Source organism: Triturus cristatus, chromosome 6, assembly GCF_964204655.1.
Source record: "Triturus cristatus chromosome 6, aTriCri1.1, whole genome shotgun sequence".
Taxonomy (NCBI): Eukaryota; Metazoa; Chordata; class Amphibia; order Caudata; family Salamandridae; genus Triturus; species Triturus cristatus.
The window spans coordinates 243391923-243412039 of record NC_140589.1 but is presented as its reverse complement, the minus strand read 5'-3'; the positions used below and the strand labels follow the sequence as shown (position 1 = coordinate 243412039).

At 44.7% G+C, this 20117-nt stretch overlaps 1 protein-coding gene across 2 annotated transcripts in view; it reads left to right on the top strand.

The window, feature by feature from the left end:
* KLHL29 (kelch like family member 29) overlaps positions 1–20117 on the top strand; it is a 1101789-nt gene that overhangs the window by 1028557 nt on the left and 53115 nt on the right. The gene's annotated exons all lie outside the window — the stretch shown is intronic.

Here is a 20117-nt window from a genome sequence, read left to right as displayed (position 1 = left end):
GTATGCCGGAGACGCACGAGAGGCCGGGAGTTCCAAAACCGGAAGCCACCAACCAAGGCGGTGAGACAGCTGTCGGTAACGGAAAGAAGGCTACCGGCGGAGCAGACGAGAGGGATGAGATGCCAGGATGTGAGTGAAGAGTCGTCAAGCGATGGGGAGGAGGAGGTACACATGATCTCGTTTGCGAGGGAACTCAAGTTACGGCGTAGGCCCCAACCGACGTGTGTAGTACACGTGGCCGGGACAGAAGTGCACGCCGTGGCCGGCACGGGAGCCACGGTGAATGTAATGGGCCTCCAGCAGTATAGACGCCTAAAACCTCGCCCGCCGGTGCAGCCGTCCAAGACGAAGATTTATGCCTACGGAGCCGCGACCCCACTGCCTCTCAAAGGAAAAATGACCGTCCCCGTCAAGGCCGATGACCATGAAGTGATGACGACCATCCATGTCATCGACAGGGAAGCCGACACCCTCATAAGCAGCCACACGGCGGAAGACCTAGGATTAATATCGTTCGCACGGAGGGTGCAAACACACCAGGTGGATGAGCTGCTCGGTCAGTTCCCAGAGCTATTTCGAGGCCTTGGCCGCATCAAGTGTGACCCCGTGAAGCTACATATCGACAAGACAGTTGTCCCGGTCGCGTTGAGGCATAGAAGAGTCCCGTTTCATCTACGACCACTAGTGGAGAAAGAGCTAGAAAACCTCGAGAGCCTCGGCGTTATCGAGAAAGTATCGGGCCCTACACCGTGGGTATCCCCGATGGTTATAGCAGAGAAACCGGAACAGCCTGGACCGATACGGCTATGCATTGACATGAGGCTCCCCAACAAAGCCATAAAAAGGGAGCGGCACATCACGCCGACAATGGACGATATTATAGCTGATGTAAACGGATCCAAGTGGTTTTCGAAGATTGACCTAAACGCGGGATACCACCAGCTCCCGCTGGCCAAGGAGAGTCGCTATATTACGACGTTCAGCACCCACCTGGGACTCCGGAGGTACAAAAGACTAAACTTCGGGATATCTTCGGCGGCGGAGGTATTCCAGAACACCATTCAGGAAATGTTGTCAGGGCTCCCAGGAGTGTTGAACGTAAGTGACGACATCCTCATCCACTCCGCGACAGCGGCCGACCACTACCGACACCTCCGCAGCACTCTAGCGCGGCTCCAGGAGCACGGGGCTACACTTCACAGAGAGAAGTGCCAATTCTTCCAACCATCTCTGGAATTCTTCGGGTACGTCTTCAATCAGGAAGGCATCTAGGTAGACCCCCGGAAGTCGCAATCGATCAAAGGCGCTCCCGCGCCCACCTCGCCCACAGAGGTGCGCAGCTTCCTGGGAATGGCGACATACTGCGGGAGGTTCATTCCCGGGCTGGCCACGCGGGCGGAGCCGCTGAGAGCCCTTACCAAGTCGGATGCCCAGTGGCAGTGGGGACCGAAGGAAGAAGAGGCATTCCAAGGTATCAAGGACGCCCTCCTGGGAGAAGCGACGCTTGCGTACTTTGACCCCACCAAGCGAACAGAGGTGTTGGTCGACGCCAGCCCCGTCGGGCTCGGCGCTGTGCTGACACAAGAACGTGAACCAGGCAGGTGGGTCGCCCTGTCGTTTGCCAGCAAGTCGCTTACGCCCACCGAAGCACGATACGCCCAAATAGAGCGGGAGGCCCTCGCCATCAAGTGGGCCTGTCACCACTTCCACTTATACCTCAAGGGACAGCCGTTCACGATGGTGACCGATCACCAGCCACTCGTGCCACTCTTCAAAGGAACCTCACCAAGTCCCCCACCTCGCATCGAGAGATGGGCGGTCCAATTGCAACCCTACGAGATGGAAGTGGTATACCGGCCGGGCGCCAAGAACCCGGCGGATTTCTTATCTCGCCACCCGGACACGACGGTCACGTCAGAAGACGAAGACGACACCAACCAATATGTGCAGCTGGTGTCGGAAGCAGCCTGCCCGCGGAACATGACCCTGGAAGACATAAAAGTGGCAGCCCGGACCGATGCAGTGTACACCCGAACGCTGAAGGCAGTGCAAGAAGGATCATGGGCACACTTCCTGAGGCAGGCCAACTCGTGGGGTCCAGGAGAGAAGGAACAGACGACAAAAATGTGGCAGATCCGGCACGAGCTTAGCGCCACACCGGACGGAATCCTGCTACGAGGACCTCGGCTTGTAATACCCGAAGGACTACGACAAAAGGCCACACAAATAGCCCATGGAGGACATCAGGGGATTACGAAAATGAAATCCAGGATGAGAGAGAAGCTCTGGTTCCCGGAACTGGAAAAGATGGTCGAGGAATACGTGAGGCGATGCCCGCTGTGTCAACTGACGGGAGGCGCAGAACGGCCGGCACCAGTGATCACGGAAGACGCATGCCCGGCCCCGTGGTCACGGGTCAGCATCGATTTCGGGAGCTTCCCAGGGGGGAAGCACACCCTGGCCTTGATAGATGGATTCTCAAAATACCCCATAGTAGAGGTAGTGGCGTCCACAGCCTTCGTGCACGTAGCACCCATCCTCGAAAAGACATTTGCAATGTTTGGGTTCCCAGAGGAAATCCGCAGCGACAACGGACCGCCATTTCAGGGGGCTGAGTTCGCCACCTTCCTGGCACAGAGAGGGATACGCCACCGTCGGATAACACCCCAGTGGCCGCAGGCCAAAGGAGACGTAGAGCGCTTCATGCGCACCCTGAACAAAGTGTTCCGAATTGCTGAGGTGGAACAGGCAGACCCAGAAAAACGCCTCCACGAGTTCCTGCGAGAGTACAGAAGCTCTCCCCACTGCACCACTCAGAGAAGCCCGTGGGCGTTGATGCTCCAGGGGCCCCGACGGGATCTACTCCCCTCGCGTCCGGGCTGGGCGCCGCCCCCACTGAGAGAAGCGGAAACACAAGACCGACAAACCCGCCGCAACAACCACGCGAGCCACCGGCGGCGCGCCGCCGAGAGGGCCATCCCCCTGGGAGCCACCGTTCTCCTACGGGACCGGCGTCCAGGAGGAAAATTCCAGACCAGCTACGAACCAGGGAGCTGGACAGTCACCGCCAACCAAGGAAGCATGATCTCTGCCCGTAGGGGAGGCGAAGAAGTGTCCCGCAACATCTCGTGGTTTAAGGAGATACCCCAAGACCACCCGGGGACGGCCACGGAAGGACAGACCGCCACCTCACCCCCCGGTACCCCGGGGGAGGGCGAGAACTCCGCAAGTCCCCCAACCAGTCCCACCCCAGCTGTCGGACCACCCGCAAGCCCATGCCTGAGAACCTCCCCCAGAAGGTACAGCCTGAGACCCAATCCAGGGCCCAGCCAAAGACTGAGAGACTTTGCCTGCTGAGAGACTTTGCCTGCTGAGGAGTGCCCAGGAGCAGCGGACGAGGGGACACGCAAGTAGCACTGCACATATGACTGTACACAAGTGAACGTAATATTGTCATTATGTGTAGGAAAAGGAAAAAGTTTTGTTTTGAATGAAGTTGGATAGGGATGTAATAGTTCGACAGGTCTAGTGTTTCACACCACGGTGACCACACGTCATCCGCAGGCCAGGCGTGGCCTGCGGAAACCAATAAAGGGAGCCGGCCCGCTCGGGGGCGAGGTCTCCAACTATAGTAACGGTGTGGCCTGACACTTATTTGCTAACGCTGCATTAGGCTAATCGCCCAGGGCCCGGCTACCTGCACAGCCCGCAGGACTTTACAGTAACCACATTAACCAATTGTGTTCCGCTTTTATTCCCAAAGAGCGCGCGCTGGTGCCCCGACACACTTACTGTGGTTGGTCTGTGCACGCTGTTCTCATAATGACAGTATGCAGTATTGGTCCCTTAATATCAAAAATAGACTAAACTACCCAAAAAGATTGCTTGTGTTTTTTTGTTCCAGAACACATTACACTTTGCAATAAGTCATTGCGGGAAGACACTATTTTTGACAGAAATTGATTTTCTTTTCCGAACGCCAGCGGAAAGCCACGATTGCTGTTCTTTTTAAATCGTGTAATCACGGCACTTCGGCTCCACGTTACACTTCGTGCCCTTGCTGTGAAAGTGAACAGAAGCTAATCGCCTGGGGCCTGGAGTCTGACATCAGTGACTCATTTCTAGGGCTTTCTTCCAGGCTTTAATAGATAAAGTACATATCAGAACTCGCTGGCACGAGGCAACCGCTTTCCACTTTAAACTACTCTGAAAAATGAAATTGTGGTGGATATGTCAGTTTGTTTCCCTCTGGGGGACAGTTGTGCCGAACATAGCACGTGCGGGTTTATGATGCGGCCCTGTAACTGCGCAGTTTATAAAGTCGCAGAATACAGTCATTTCTCAAGTTCAAGATCATTTTAAATTGATAAATGCATTACCGTTCGCTTGTGTAAAGGGAAATCTAATGTACAACACAGCATCTGTCACGAGGTAAAGGAAATACAAAGGCACTGGAAAAAAATACAAGAAACCATGACAAATAACGGGCCGGGGGTGGGGGTGGGGAGGGGGGATGGTGAGGGAAGGGTACAGTGAGATGTCTGTCAGATTTCACAGGAATTGCTCCTTGCACACAAAGACACACACTCTCTATCCCTCTCTATTTTAATAGTCTTCAAAAATATGGTTTCTCTCACGTCGTACCCCTACCAATCCGCATTCGTCTCCCCTTCCACTGCCCCTTTACCCCTTCTCAGGCATCCTGCTTGTCGTATCATGTATTTATTATTATATGCAACCGTGGTTGTTGGAATATCTGAAGCTCACTCCTTCCCCTCCCCCCCCAAAAAATGTTTTTACTGTCCAAGCAACGCCCCTGCAAATTATTATGCAACCTGTTAACAAACATAACATATGTTTAATTACTTTGAAAGTCTGTTTGTAGTATTTCGATTCTCAGCCAGTAAGGGCCGCTTTTGCAGCAGGGTATGCCCTTCTTTTGTGGGTCCAATAATAAAAAAAAAAACAACAACAAAAACATTCTCCTAGGTGGAAGCTTTCCAATGTCAACATATTCATATCTGGAGTACATTGTTAACTATTTTGGGGAATTCGAGAGTAGTCTCTGAATTCTTAAAAAATTCCAGTTTACCACAAGTACTTTTATGTGCACATTTTCCACGATATGGTATTATAACTAGGGGAATAATTCAACGGTGCATTTGCATGGTGAACATATTTTTGTGTCTGGAATAGAATACCCAAGGGAGCTGGGGAAAGCTTTTTCCACTGTGCCCTCATCAATTTTGAGTATGTTTCTTATGCACATCTACATTATTTTCCAAGAGTGGAGACTCGTTGCAAATTCTCTGTAAATCCGTGCAAACATTAGATAGTTTTGGGTGTTCACCAACTTCTGTTTTTCAATCCACCCAGAAATAACCTCAAGCCATCTCCTAACTCGTTATATGAAAATGGGTAAATTTCAACATACTGGCAACATGTTCAAATTGGGAATTTCTGTTTTCAAGGGCAAATGTCCATGTGACCTCACTCTTGCAATGGTTTTCCTTTTTAATGCTGATCTAAGCTGTATTTTGGTGCATAAAAGATGTTTGAGAGTGAGTCCAGTTAACATTGGATCAATTTTCAATCAAGTTCTGAAGAAACTCCTTTAAGCAAATTTCTTTTTAGTGTCAATTTAAAAGTTTTATTAAATACGTTTATTTAAATAAGGTTTTTGGTGATGTGTAAGATAAATGCTAATATGTTAGCATGTGAATATAATATACGATTGACCCCAGCACTACCATTTGGGCCAGTATCAAGATTCACAGGCCTCATCAGATCTGATGTTTCACTCAGACTTGGCTGAAAACATGTGGGAATCAGTGACACCGATTTCCCATATTAATCCCAAAAATGTCTATTTAGTAGTGTTTCTGCTCCTTCCCCAACCCCATCACCACCAGGGAGACACTGATTCCCCCGGTAGGGTTAATATCTGGCAAAAAACCTCCTAGCTCGGAAACCAGTTAATTACTAGTAGGTACCAGAATGTGTTGCCAAACGTACTTCAACATAAAAAAAAACTTCTTGCAATGAAATATGTTTTTTCTTCAGCAAACATTGAATATCACACAGACGCCGAGTTCATGACCGAGCCCAACAATGACACCTCATGTATATTTTGGGCCTTTTTTTACATCAGTGCTGAAAGCCCGAAATGAGCTCACGTTGACTAGACACCTATGTTTTCAGTAAATTGTTTACTTTCTTGGAATTCTTAACATAATTCCAGGAGTACTTCTTGGAAGCTGTGAATGGGAGAAATTCAACAGAGCAATGAAATTCACAGCATTTTACACATGTGCATGTCTGCATTTCCTTTTAAGAAAATGTCAACATCAAGCAGATTTGCACTTATTAACTTTTTCCCCTGCGGATGATCTTTTTTTGATGCCTCATTAACTTATCGACTGATCCATCATGATTTTCATGAAAGCATATTTACTCCTATTGATTAGCAAATCTTCAATCTTTTTCAGACGCGTAAACCACTGGCAAGAGGTTGTTTAATTACACAAATACACAAGTTTATGTGCACCAACTTTTGTTGGTGAACCATTACTGGAAAGACCTCCGACCCTTTCACAGAAATTCTGTAAGACTGGTGCAGATTTCTCCATAGTGATTCCAGGCCTCATGAAAGTTGAGTAATAATTCTCTGCATGGTTTCTCGCATGCAATTTCAAAGTGAGAGAATACCCGGCAATCGAAGTCTTACAAGATACTGGCAATGGGACTGGTTTGAGAGAAATACACCTTCTCCCACATGACAATCTCTACTCGAACCAGACTCCAGTGGAAATCAAATCAACAAGATTTTGCGGTTTGCAATATTTACAAAACTGAGGAATTTTACTAAGTTAAGGCACATTTTGTTTGGACCGAAGTATATCACAATTATAGGTGTGCATTCACGCTGCTGCTGAGTCAATGAAATTTCACTTACTGTACCTTCGATTAATTTTTTTGAGCACCATTTCCCACAGTGGTGACTTGTTAAATTAGTTGTGGTTTTTTGGAGAATAAATGTGTATGTGTTACCTGAGTGCTTATTTACGTAAGCTCAATAACGAGAACTTTAAACACGCACAATAAGACCAATTGGAATTAATGAAAGTCCAGTAGTCAATATATCAACATGAGGTTGAGGTGCGCAGAAAACTCCACAAAAGTACTGTTCAGTAAACCTTATTTCCTCATATCACCCAGTTGAGCTTGTATCACCCAGTGGCTCTGTATACCTTACCTTCCTTTTATAACTGGTTCACCTAGTGCTTGGTGCTGGAGCCCGGTGGACCCATAGGGCACTGACAGCTACACCTGAGAAATTTGACTGTCGCTTCTTACCCACCTGTAGAGGAGAATTTGCTTTGATGAATTGTCAGGGACAGTAAAGTATGTTTCACTTTTTGCAATTACCATTAATCAAATTGTAATGTCTGACTGCACACAGTGCTGGAAAGCACAAGAATTACTTGTCTGTGCAGCGCTCATTGCACACAACAGGGATTTCTTGTGCTGCAGAACACGTCAGCATTTCACGGTTTTAAAATTCAAGGCAGGGAGATAGAAAACTTGCGGAAACAGACAGAATTGCCCAAAGGTTTGTATCCACTTACCAAGGTTAAAAAATAAAATAATTTGCCCACTCCTACTGACAAGCATGCACTGAAAGTTTCTCTTAAAATTACTTGCTGGTGACAGTGATACAGCTAACCATTGGTCCTCCAACTGACCTTTCTATCTGACTGAGAGATAATGGGAGTTCGCATTAATCAGTCAAATCAAAATCATTTAACAGTGCAGCCCATTTGTCTGCGCAATGAGGACAAGGACTCGGTAGCCATCGGTTAAAAGGTTTATTACAAATTCAAAATTAAGTTCAAATACATAACTCTCAAACCCATGCGATGGAAATACAGAATATTCCCTAACCCACCAAGTCTGCAAAAGAAATTAAGGCGGACTAGTATGAGGCAGAAAAGCAGTTCAGTCACAGCAATACAAAAGATTAATAATAACACTTGATGCTCAGAAAAGAGTCACAAGTTCTGTTACCTATGCATGAATAATTCTAGATTTCCTAAATCTAGTCCAAACTAAGAGCATCGTTGGATAACCTTAAGGATCTCAAAAATCAGAGAATGTCCATTAAGAAAATCAGAACGAGTCAAGAAAAGATTTTGTAGGGAAGTGTCAGCATCTCAGAAACTCAGTCGAGTCTTCTATGAGTCAGAGAGAAAGTGTTGGCCTAAGCCACACTTTTGAAGAAATCAAAGTAGGAGTAGAAGTCTAAACCTCTTAATGTTCAGGGGAGATGCTCAGGAGAAAACATTGAGATCTGGAAAAAGGTCCCATGAGAGAATCTTACAGAAGTCTGGAAAGTATTGGCAAAGTATCTGCAAAAATCAAAAAGGGCATATGAAACTCTAATGGAGTGAGTACTAAATTATAACATCCAAAGTCCATTAGATAACACCCCATTTGTACGCATCATCAGAGGTCCATTTTTCTTGTCCATTTCTCATGTTGCCGGCTGCAACATCTGCAAAAAGTCTCACACTGGACATGGGAACGACATCTTCTCATGCACTCATCAGTTTGCTACATTTGCTCAATAGGCCTTTCAGTTGATGCTCTGGTTCCCCATGTTCCTTTGTCAAGGTGGTCTTCTGAGGTTCTTTCTCTATCTCTACTACAGTAATGTATCTATTCTACAACTAGCAAAGCCTGTTCATACCTGCACAAAATGTCACATGCCATAAATTGAAACACAGCTTAATGCAGCATGTTGCCATAAAGGCCTACTTAGGACAAGTTAAAGCATTCACTCAGTGGTGCACATTTAATATGCCTGTGCACAATTAAACACAAACAAATAGAAGTTTCTAGTGCATTAGATTCGCATTATATGCAACAGTCAGTAAGTCTTCAAAATCACATAAGTACGGCTAAGAACTACATTTTAATCAAATATATGAAACATGTTTGCACAGATTACAAAACTATTATTGTTTTAAGTTAAATCACATTTGACTTAGGTGTGGATGATTACTATTAAGTTAACTAAGCAGTAAGTACATCATCTACTAAATGAGGATGGTTTAATTTCCACAATCAATTATGGTAAAGCACATCGATATGAGTAAATTCTCTAATCCTACAGTGAATGCATTCTTTAATAATGTCAAGTGCAACACTTACATTAGTTTGTTAAAACATACAAGAAACATGTGCCAAATGCACTTTCATACTATGTCTGTTACTATTTTGTGACATATTTGTGACTGTAAACGGTGGGCGCCTTTTGCGCTGCACCAACATCCAGTCCGGGCCAAAATTATAACATACTAGATGTGGTGTACTGTTCCATACAGGCAATCTATACCTGGCCTTTTTACTGTTCACCTTCTGACCCTAGTAACACAAAGAACAGGAGGCGACGGTCCAAGGGAAATAGTTTAAAGACCTGCAATCAAAAAATATCCCCTTTTCAAATACAGTTATAACACAAAAAATCCTCGGGTCTATGCTAGCACGAAGACAAACTAAGAAATGACGGACTAGTGTTTCACAAAATCTCCACAGGGGAGAGATCCCTTTTAGGAAAAAATACCCTCACCCACCATAGGTGGCATGCTTCATCATATGGGTTTCTACTCCCAATGGGAAAACCTAGTCCCACTGAGGGCTGCAACTCCCTCACTGTGAGGAAGGAGCTCTGGGATGGTTTTTGGATAGTGCTACACTGTTAAGGATGTTGAAATCCGATATGAGAGTTTCTGGTGTAGTGAGGACGCAGCACAAAAAGGTAAAGAAGTGGGTTAAAATAGTGACATTAAAACTACTCAGTGGGGACAAAAGAAAACTCTTTATTTACTTGCTCACACTGGTATGGTTAAATGCAGTGCAATAAGCAGTATGGATTTAAACTGCTGAGTGTCAAAAAACAGTTGACATGTTTCAACCTGAGCGAACTAAACAAGTATCTAGGCTTTCATTAGGACCAGAAAAGAACTAAAGCTGCTGCTAATTCAAAGTGAAAGAAAAAATGATGCAAAACCTGTAATCCTATGTTTTTTTGTAGAGTATTACTGGAAATACCTATGAGTATTGGATAAGTAGCCACACCTCAACCTGGCAACAGCTCAGGGAAGGGGGCCCCGATCTCTCCGTTGGTACCCCGTTGTGGTACAGGAGTTGCGGCTGGAAACTCTCATATGGGATTTTAGCACCCTTAACAGTGTAGCACTATCCAAAAAACATCCCAGAGCTCCTTCCTCACTGTGAGGGAGTTGTGGCCCTCAGTGGGACCAGGTTTTCCCCAATGGGAGGAGAAACCCATAAGATGAAGCATGCCACCTATGGTGGGTGAGGGTATTCGTCCTAAAAGGGATCTCTTCCCTGTGGAGATTTTGTGAGACACTAGTCCGTCATTTCTTAGTTTGTCTTCGTGCTAGCATATAGACACGAGGATTTTTTGTGTTATAACTAGTAATATTGACCCTAACACTCCTATATGTACATGGTGGAAGAGACATACTAGTTTTCAATATGCCACATCTATAAGATCATACCTTTTAAATTTTGAGCTGGCTGTTCTTCAGTCCTCAGTTCTGAACCTTCTTTATAATGCTTGTTTAATTCTTAGTTTGTATCCAAAAGTTCCCAAAAACATTTACCTTCATTCAGATAGTCTCAATTTCTCAAAGAATCATGTAATGCACATCTGTAAACTCTGGTCCACCTAAAGGGGGCATCATTCACTGTCAGCAAACAAGCTCTATGTAATTTGCGGTAGACTCTCATTTGTCTGCCCATCTGATATTGGAAACCATCTAAAAATCAGGAAATCTCTAAAAACCTACCTATTTTGACTTTGGTGGTGATACAACACTAATATAATGCTATTTCCAGTTATGCTTTTTATTCAGTATTGCGGAGATGCTTTCTACAAAAGAAAGATGCCCACCAATGTGCCTTATTTGAGAAAGTCATTACACTGAATACCAATAAAAGCAAGGATAGATTCAGAATCTTCAATCAATCAATCAGGGCCTTGTAAAGCACGGCTACTCACCCGTGAGGGTCTCAAGATGTTAGGGGGAGCTGCTGGTTCCTCTGGGTATAGGATAATCCGAAGAGCCAGGTCTTGAGGTCCTTCTTGAATTGGGTCAGCAACACGGAATGCCTGAGGTGGAGGGGCAGGGTGTTCTAGTTATTGGCGGCGAGGTAGGAGAATGAACTTCGTCTGGGCTTGTGGATCCTGGGGACAGAGGCTAGGGCAAGTTGGGTGGAAGGAGTTGACTGACGGGTATGTGGAATGCGAGGCATTGCTTCTGGTATGCTTGTCCTTCATTGTGGAGAGCTTTGTAGGCATGTGTGAGGAGTTTGAAGGTGATTCTCTTGTTGACTGGGAGCCAGTGGAGTTGTCGGAAGTGTTGCGTGATGTGGCTGCGGCGGGGGATGTTGAGGACTAGTCTGGCTGCGGTGTTTTGGACGTTCATAGGTATTTCCACAGCCAACCATCAAATGGTCTTGTCAATAAGATCTTCAGATACCATGTCGGTCAATCAATCCACTAAGGGTATCATTTGCTGTTCCAAGCTGTATGCAAGTCTCATGGATCTAGAAAAATCTTTGTTTTGGGAGCCAAACTTTGGAAGTAATTTTAAGGGAGAATAATTCCTAGGCTATGTTGAGCAAAGGTTGAAAAAGCTGGCTTGTTTGTTAAATTGCACCACTTGATGGACTGTATGTGAGTTTCTTTTGCTCCAAGATATGGTTAAGATCCTGAGGTATACTTTATAAATGAATTAATGTTTGTGCGGTTTATAAATACATGCAGGTTAACATATGTGCTTTGCCCTCCCATAGTGTGGCTATAGATTGCTTGGGGGTCTTCTTTCTCTTTCCTCCTGCACCACCACCCTGTCCAGCTGCAGAAGGAAGTCTGTGCCTGCCTGCTTACAGTTTCAAATTATGTGGCAGTCCTGATGGGTGTTCTCTGGAATGTGCCATATTATTTGCCAAAATGTCTTCTGGTGCCCTAATGCAAGTTTCAAATACATATAACCAGTGGCCGCCCCTCTCTTATGGCGGAGGAGCATCGCCCTCCTGCCAGTAGATGCAAACATGAAAAAATAAAATGATATTAAAACGAGTTATTTATCATTTTATTTTTCTTCACGAGACGCGTCTTAGGGGTGGGGCCATCATGACAACAGCACTAAAGCAAGCATGGAGGAGAAAGACTGGTGGACACTGTTGCAAGCGTGCATGTCTGTTTGACCTGCTATCCTAAAACGGACAAACCAACAGGTGCACGGAGATCTCTCCAATCCAAGCTGCTTTGCGGGTAAAGAATAGTCCGCATAGGAGCACAGAGCCAGCCCGCTCAGGCCAATCCCCGTGCTTCTGTTATACTGGATATTACCAGCATGAGAGCAGCATCTGGATTGGTGTAAGGGAGCCTGGGAGCCTGTGCACCTGCTTCAGAGGAGCTGTGAGGCTGCAAACGGCATGCAAGTGCTTTTATATGTTTTGTTATTGTCTCCCGCGCTGGTCCACCACTTTTGTCAGATAGCTAACGCTACTGAATATAACTGTATCTCTTGCTGGTGTTTGTAGTGAAGCAGTGCAAAAGTGTTAACTAAGTAATGTGAAGGAGAACAAATCTGAGGAAAAAATAATTGAAGGCACAAGTCTATCGTTAGCAATTGTGACATAGACAGTTAAAATGCAATAAAGTAACCCAGTGAGACTCATTTCTCACAACATTTAGTTTGAAAATAGTTTGTTAACACGAAATATATGACCGTTTTATTTTCTGGCAGGTATGGAGATTTAAATGCATCAATGCATTTTATGACTTATTTCCTTGCCTTAAAGCAGCTAAAATGGCGGGAATCGAATTATCTTTGTCTTGTTTTCTTCTGTGTTAAACTACATAAACTACACATTTGAATATATACTTATTTCTCTCACAATTTAATTCGTATTTCACCTATGATTTATTTTGCTGAGAGCAAAGCTTTGCTCATATTGTTTAAAGAGAGTTTCTTTGCATACCACAACAACAACAAAACACAAAAAATCAACATGCTGAACAATTTAGAGTGATCACGTAGTAAGCCACGTCTGTGTCTATGGATTCACATGGGACTAGAGAGTGAGCACAACTAGAACAACTTTCGAGCATAATCTTCTATATATTTATATAACACATGGTGAATCTAATTCTTCCATTAATACCAGAATAAAACATACTTAGAAATTGCCCATTACTCTACCTTTTATTTTTCTGGTCAGTATTACCTCCCTGTCCAGAAAGTAGGAATGGGAAACGTGCAGTTTCGGTATTTATTGCAAGGTAAAACAAGATATGCCCCAATCTGTTTTTCACATGGATATTTTTCAAGTTATTCTCTAGCAAATTTGCATAGGACAAATAGTTGAACAGTGCAAAATGTTTCCAAAACGTTAAAGTCAAATCACGCACAAACACTGTTTGCACAGTAATATGGAGACAATAATTAGCTAAACGGCCAGATGTTATGGAATACACATTAATAGCACAGAGCTGTGAGAAACCAGGGCATTTTGCAATCCCCCCCCCCCCCCCCCTTTGTTGCCACTATTTTGACTAGTAGATGCTGGTTTTCCAACTCTGATTGTGCCATGGCTTCTGCTAACCAGACCCAGGGTCTGTGCTCTGTGTGAAAGGTACATGGTAATTAGATATAATTACAATTGTTACTGACAACCTACCTGTAAGTCCCTAGTATATGGTAGGGCATATAGTTTAAAGACCCAGTAGATTTAATGCACTTAAGTGTGCACCGCTATTTGGCCTCCTGTCATTTTTAAATCAGCCCTGCTTTGCAGGCTACTTTTAAATTAAAAGTATATGTAAATTCAACTTGTTAGACCTGGCACCATTGGCTTGGGTCTCCCTTCCATTTTTTGTTGTTGCCTCACATGTTTTTGCTGGTTATAGATGCTTTGGGCACTGGGCCACTGCTATTCAGTGCCACAGTGCAAGTGCTCCCGATGATAAATTGATGTATGCATTAGTGACTCCATGATTGGGTTATTTGATTTACTTGTCAGACCCTCGTACAGTGCACCATGGGTGCCCAGGGCTTGTAAATCAAATGCTGCTGGTGGGCTTGCAGCACTGGTTGTGCCACCCATAGAAGCAGCCTGTAAAGTGTGTCTCAGGCCTGCCATTGCAGAACCTGTGTGGAGTCTGGTACTGCCATGTTGACTGGCCAAGTCCACCCACTTGCCAGTGCCTAAACTTTCCCTGTTCTTCATATCAGACACTCCTAAGGTAGGCCCAAGGGCAGGGTGCATTGTAAGTATAAGGTAGGCCATGCCCTGGTGAGTGTGGCATGTCCTGATAGTGAATTACAGCCATTTTCGTTTTTCACTATGGTATGCCTACCTGTTCCCCATAGGCAAGAACGAGCAGTTTGATTATAACATCTTATAATCCTAACTGACTCAGGGAACTTGGTAGAAATTCAAGTTTAGTATGCCTGAACACAGAATGATAAATTACATCTTTTAGTGAAGTTGGTTTTAACATTTTGTTTGAAAATACCACTTTTAGAAAGTAGGTATTTTCTTGCCTAACTATCCAAGCCTGCCTCTGCTAGGTTGTGTATTCCCTGTCTGGAGTTTGAGTGTCAGGGGCTGGGGGATTCCAGGAGACCGGGTAAATCAGCACCAGGCTGAATAGAGAGATCTACATGGAGAGTGGTGGGAGGAGTTGCACCTGGGACCTGACTAGGGCTGTGCCTGCCTTCCACAATGCTGGCTCCACCTCCTGTGGTGTGTCTGATGTCCCTGGCCCACGCTGTCAAAGGAAAGGAGTCCTGTAAACAGAGTGCTCCAGGACTGACCAGAACTGGTTTGGACTAGGCAAAGGCCTTTCTGCCTTCAGAGAACAAAGAATATGAGTATAAAAGGGGGGATCCAGACCTCAGAACTTTAGATCACTTTTGGGAAACAAGAAGACCCTTTTCTGAGGAGAAGAATCAGAGAGGGAGACTGCAGGAGGAGACTATCCCTGTGCTGTGTGCTGTTTGGGGGATTGGCCAGCAGTGGTTGCCTGACTGCCAAAGAAAGGAGAAAGGTACTTTGTGCTACTTTCATCAACTTGTAAAGGATCTCCAAGGGCTTGAAGATTGAGCTTGCCTCCTGCTGAAGTCTCAGGGACCACAGACTTAACCAACCAGCTCCCCTGCTGGGATATGAAGTGCCTGCTGTTGAGCTGGGCCTTCTGAGAGACTGCGTGTCGCTGGAAGCACGACTCAGCATGAAGAAGCGTGTCGCCGGCGCAGCAGTTGTCGTCACATTGCCAAGAAAGCGTGCTGCCGCGTGGCATTGCCGAAGCGCCTCGCATCTCTGGAGAGGAGTGTCGCAGCAGACGCCGTCGCATCGCCGGAAAAGTGTGTCGCTGACGCAGCAGCTGTCGTCGCATCGCTGAGGAAGCATGCTGTTGCTGTTGCATCGCATCACCGAGGCGCCCGCATCATTGGAGAAGAGTGTCGCCGTCGCAACAGACGCCGGTGCATCACCAGAGAACCGTGTTGCAGGGCCTGTCGCGGCTCAAGAAGATTCACCGAGTCGCCGCACGGCCGTCGGGCGTGCACGCATCACCCCTTCATTGTCACAACATCAAGAAGACGCCATTTTGTTTCATTGCACAGGATCTTCATCGCATCACGGCGTTGCTAGTCGCAGCGCCACAAAAGCGCAGTAAGAAACAGACACATCACCTCCCCACGCGGAGAAGAACCGACGCATCACCTCCCCTCTGGTAAGGAACCGATGCATCACCGTCCCCTACGCAGCAGTAGGGAACAGACGCATCACCTCCCCCAGAGTAAGGAACCGACACATCGCAGTTCTTGCGTGTGAGGAACCGACGCATCACCTTCCCTGCAACTCTTTTGTTTGTATAGCATTATGCGTCCAAAGGTACTTTGAACATAAGTGTCGCATTTACCATCTAAAGATAACTAAGCTATTTCTATCATCTTTGAGTACAATATTGTGGATTTTTATCGTTTGTGGTCTTATGATAAGTCTATATAAATAATACTTATTTTATACTACAACCCTGTGTGGAGTCCCCTTGTTGTGTTGTCACTATATTACTGGATGTGTTCACAAATGCTTTACACACTGCCTCTGAGATAAGCCTGTCTGCTCGTGCCAAGCTACCAAGGGGGTGAGCAGGGGTTATTTTAGAGTGTACCCCCTTACCCTGACTAGACGCAGGGGCCCCTATTTGGTCAAAGGTACCTACCTCTGCCAGCTAGAGACCCCCAGTTCTAACACTACTCTACAGTTAAAGGTACTTCCAAAGTCTTAAACCACCTTATTTTTACATATAATTCACCCCTAAGGCCTCCCCTTGGTGCACTAGGTGTTGGGTGCCTTGTAACTATAAGCAGGGACATTATAAACAAAGTTGTATATGCCCTGGCGAGGTAAATACTCCCAATTCCATTTTTCTCCATTGTAGTATGTTAGCTCTTGGGCTAACAAGGGAAGGCTTTATTAAACTTTGATAAAGTCTAACTTGACAGGAGTGAGCTAAAATGATTCTTCAAAGTGTCAAATTAATGGTTAAAATAAATTCAACAATTTGCCAAGGTTGGATTTATTATAAGTATGTCAGAAAAGAAGTTATAGGACCTGCTTTTCTCTGGTTCCTGAATTGTGCCCTGTAGCAGCCTTTTCTGATTGGCCAGCCTTTGACAGGCTGAACCAGACTGCTCTGATGAGGTTCGAAGTGGTCTGAAAGGAAACCGAGACATCTGGTGGGAGGAGATCTGTAGAGATCTGGCAGAAAAAAGGCAGAACGGGGGCTGAGTAGCCAAACTGGTCTTCAAAGAGGGATAGACACTTAGGACAGGACCCAGGCCTACCCCCAGTTCTTGCACCCCCAGCCAGATGGGAGCTTGTGTAATTGAATTAGCAAAGGGGCTGGAAGAGGAAAGTTAGCCACACCTGTAGTTTGGGTTAGCCAGACCTCGAGCTCCAGGGGAGATTTTCTCCATTTTGGTGTTTAAAAAAACAGTGCTTTCTGGGACAAGGATTTCAGGGTGAGTTTTCATCGTTGAGGGTGCCACCCTGCACCCAACTGGTCAGGGGTGCCCCCCTGTTTGCCAGCCCGGAAGGCTGGATAAATATGGGAGAGCTGCCCTGCGACTCCTATCCCTGCCTTGAAACTACAAAAAAGGACTTCCTTGCAGGACCCTTGGACTGCACTCATAAGGACTTCACCTGCTGCACACTTTGGTCTTCTGCCAAAAAAAGGACTGTGCCGTGCTGTGAAAGTTGAAGGAGTGGACTCCCTGAAAGCAACAGGTTAAAAGAGCTCCTCATGCATCATCTTAACCAAGAAGAACACAGCTGATCACCGTTACCTAGACTTTTACAGAATTTGTCCAGATGCATTGTGGGAATTATAGTCCGAATGTCCCAAGGAGCAACTCAGATTCTGGAACCTTTGAATGGTGGTGTGGACACATTGGAACACCAAAAAGACCTTCTGGGACAAGATCCAGAAGTTTGAGATCTTTTGGATAATTTTTGTTAAAAAGCTCCATAAGTTGACTGACCCGTCATCGTAAGTCAAGTCGGCAACGTCGCACCGCGTCCCAGCCTGAAATTCAGGTTTGCTCTGCTGATGGGCCAGAGCTTTTCGTAGTCAACAAGACTTCTAGGAACTGAGAGAGGCAGGCCACTGTAGCAAGCTGCTCTCAATGATCCCAGCCTGCCGAGGAGACCTTCTCGATGTCGAGAGAAAAAGCTAAAAAAACAAAAGTGACAAAGTCAAAAGGTGAAAACGTGACCACGCCCTACCGCTCATTGTTTCCGACATGGGCTCCTTCGCAGTCAGTATTTACTCTTTTAAAATGCATTTCTCTTGTTCCCTAATTTAGATTTTTGCCATTTTGGTGTCATTTTAATCATATAAATATTTCATATTTTTATGAATTGGTGTTGGATTTTTATTGTGTGTTGTGTCTTACTTATTTAATGTATTGGTGTTTTTAAATGCTTTATTCACCTGCCTCCTACCAAGGGTTGAGCAAGGGAATAATGTATTGAGTCCTTGACTGGACCTTCTATTGTGATTGTGGCCTTATTAGTATTGGTAGGTACCTACCTACACCTACTAATAAACCACCTTCCAATAACAGAAAACAGTTCATTTTGATCTTCATTCACAATGTTGGGTCAGGTTGCAAATTCTCCTCCTTGCTACCATAGCAGATACATGTTTCAAGGGCTAACCCCACTTGATCAAGGCTGCCAATTCACACAAGCAGTTCATTTTTGCTTATATCTTCGAATTAGGTTGTCAGTTAATATTCCCATTTCTTCTACTGGATCGGCAATATTAATAACGCCTCATTCTGTCACAGTGTTATTTTTATAAGCTTGAACACGTGGTGCTCGATGAACAAACCTGTTTTATGCTCTGGAACACTCTGATTCAGAATGTGCGGCTGCAAAGATTTGGTTTTCATTGTATCAATCACTTTTTAGGAGTTGGTAAACTTTTGCTAAGTCCTAAAATAGGATTGGAATGCTGTCCTATGTGGGAGGGGTTTGTTGTAGGCGTCTTTTTCAAATACTGAATCAGATTGATATCTATTAAGCTTTTGCAACTGAAACCCAGTAACAAAACATTGAAAAATTGCCAACTCCTGAGTTGGGGTGGTAAATCATTTACAAAAAGGCAAGGGGATCCACTTTCCACAAATATTATTTTGGCAGACATTGGAAGGTGTTGCAGACAGATATCTCCTTTAAATGTAATAGATTTGCACTCCAGTGGACAGAGGTGTTTCTGTTTGAAGATTTAATTTCTACTTTTTAGTTTTTTCTTATTCCAGCTTGCAGTTCCCTATACCTGCACGCATATGAACGGTCTTAAAAAAATAACACTTATTGTAAAATAAATGTAAGTAACGACATCTACAAATATATATTTATCGTCTATAGAAATGTTGTTTTGTATGACTCCGAACATCTGAATTCACGGCTAATAAATGAAAACATGTTACAATAAGTAACATTGTAGATTAAACAAAACTGAACAACGAGTGAAAACCGTCATGGCTTCACAATTTTCATAGACTAGGAACACCTCCAATATATAATTCAAACAAAAGAAAAGGGATGCTTCTGAGGAATGGTTTATTCCAGGAACTTTTAGAAACCGAGATAAGCAATACTTTAATGTACATATTCAGTTTTCTGCATAGGAGAGTGAATGATTCTAAAGCTCTCTTCTGCAGCAGCATCTCTTCCCAGTGCTGGCACCTTCTCTGAGCTAGGTAAACATTCCAGTGCTTTGTTGGAAGTCATTGATCCTCACAGGCTGCCGTTTCGGGGAGAAGGTCCAGAGATATGTGACTTGATGATGTAATAAGACTCGACTTAAGTACTGGCTGCAGATCTCCAGGGTAGATATTGACTGGCCAGGGGCCAATTAAAATGCAGCATTTTGGAAGCTTGTCTGATTTACAATTATTGATAGGTCTTCTAACTGTCTTTCTTTTCCATACAATACTTCTTTTCAAACATTGATCTAATTAAGAATATATCTACAAAATGTTGTACTCGCCTGCATATTTTTTGTATTTGTTTGCATACGACGTATGTTGCCCTTGAGAAATATTTATTGGAATTGTTTGCACTAAATTTGCACTTAACCTTGTTTATGGTTTTAACATTTGTATTAAATTACATCTCCCACAGGAACACATCATGTACAGCGCACAATAGAACTGCTCTCAACTTAATTTAAATAATCTAGGGATCAGGTCACATTAAGAACTGTGCCTGTGTTATGTCTGCTTGTTTGCAGTAAAGTTGAGCGTAGGAGTGTAATATTCTATAGAATTATATCAGGGTGTAATATAGTTTAGTGCTGTTAAGTGATGGAGGGCTTACTGTTCCCGGTAAGATAACGCTCACATGTTTCATACTTTCGTGTTATCTGGCACTCTTGTATTTATTTCAATGCTGTTCTCTTAACAGCAGGCAAGCTCAGCTTGCACATGCTAGAGTGT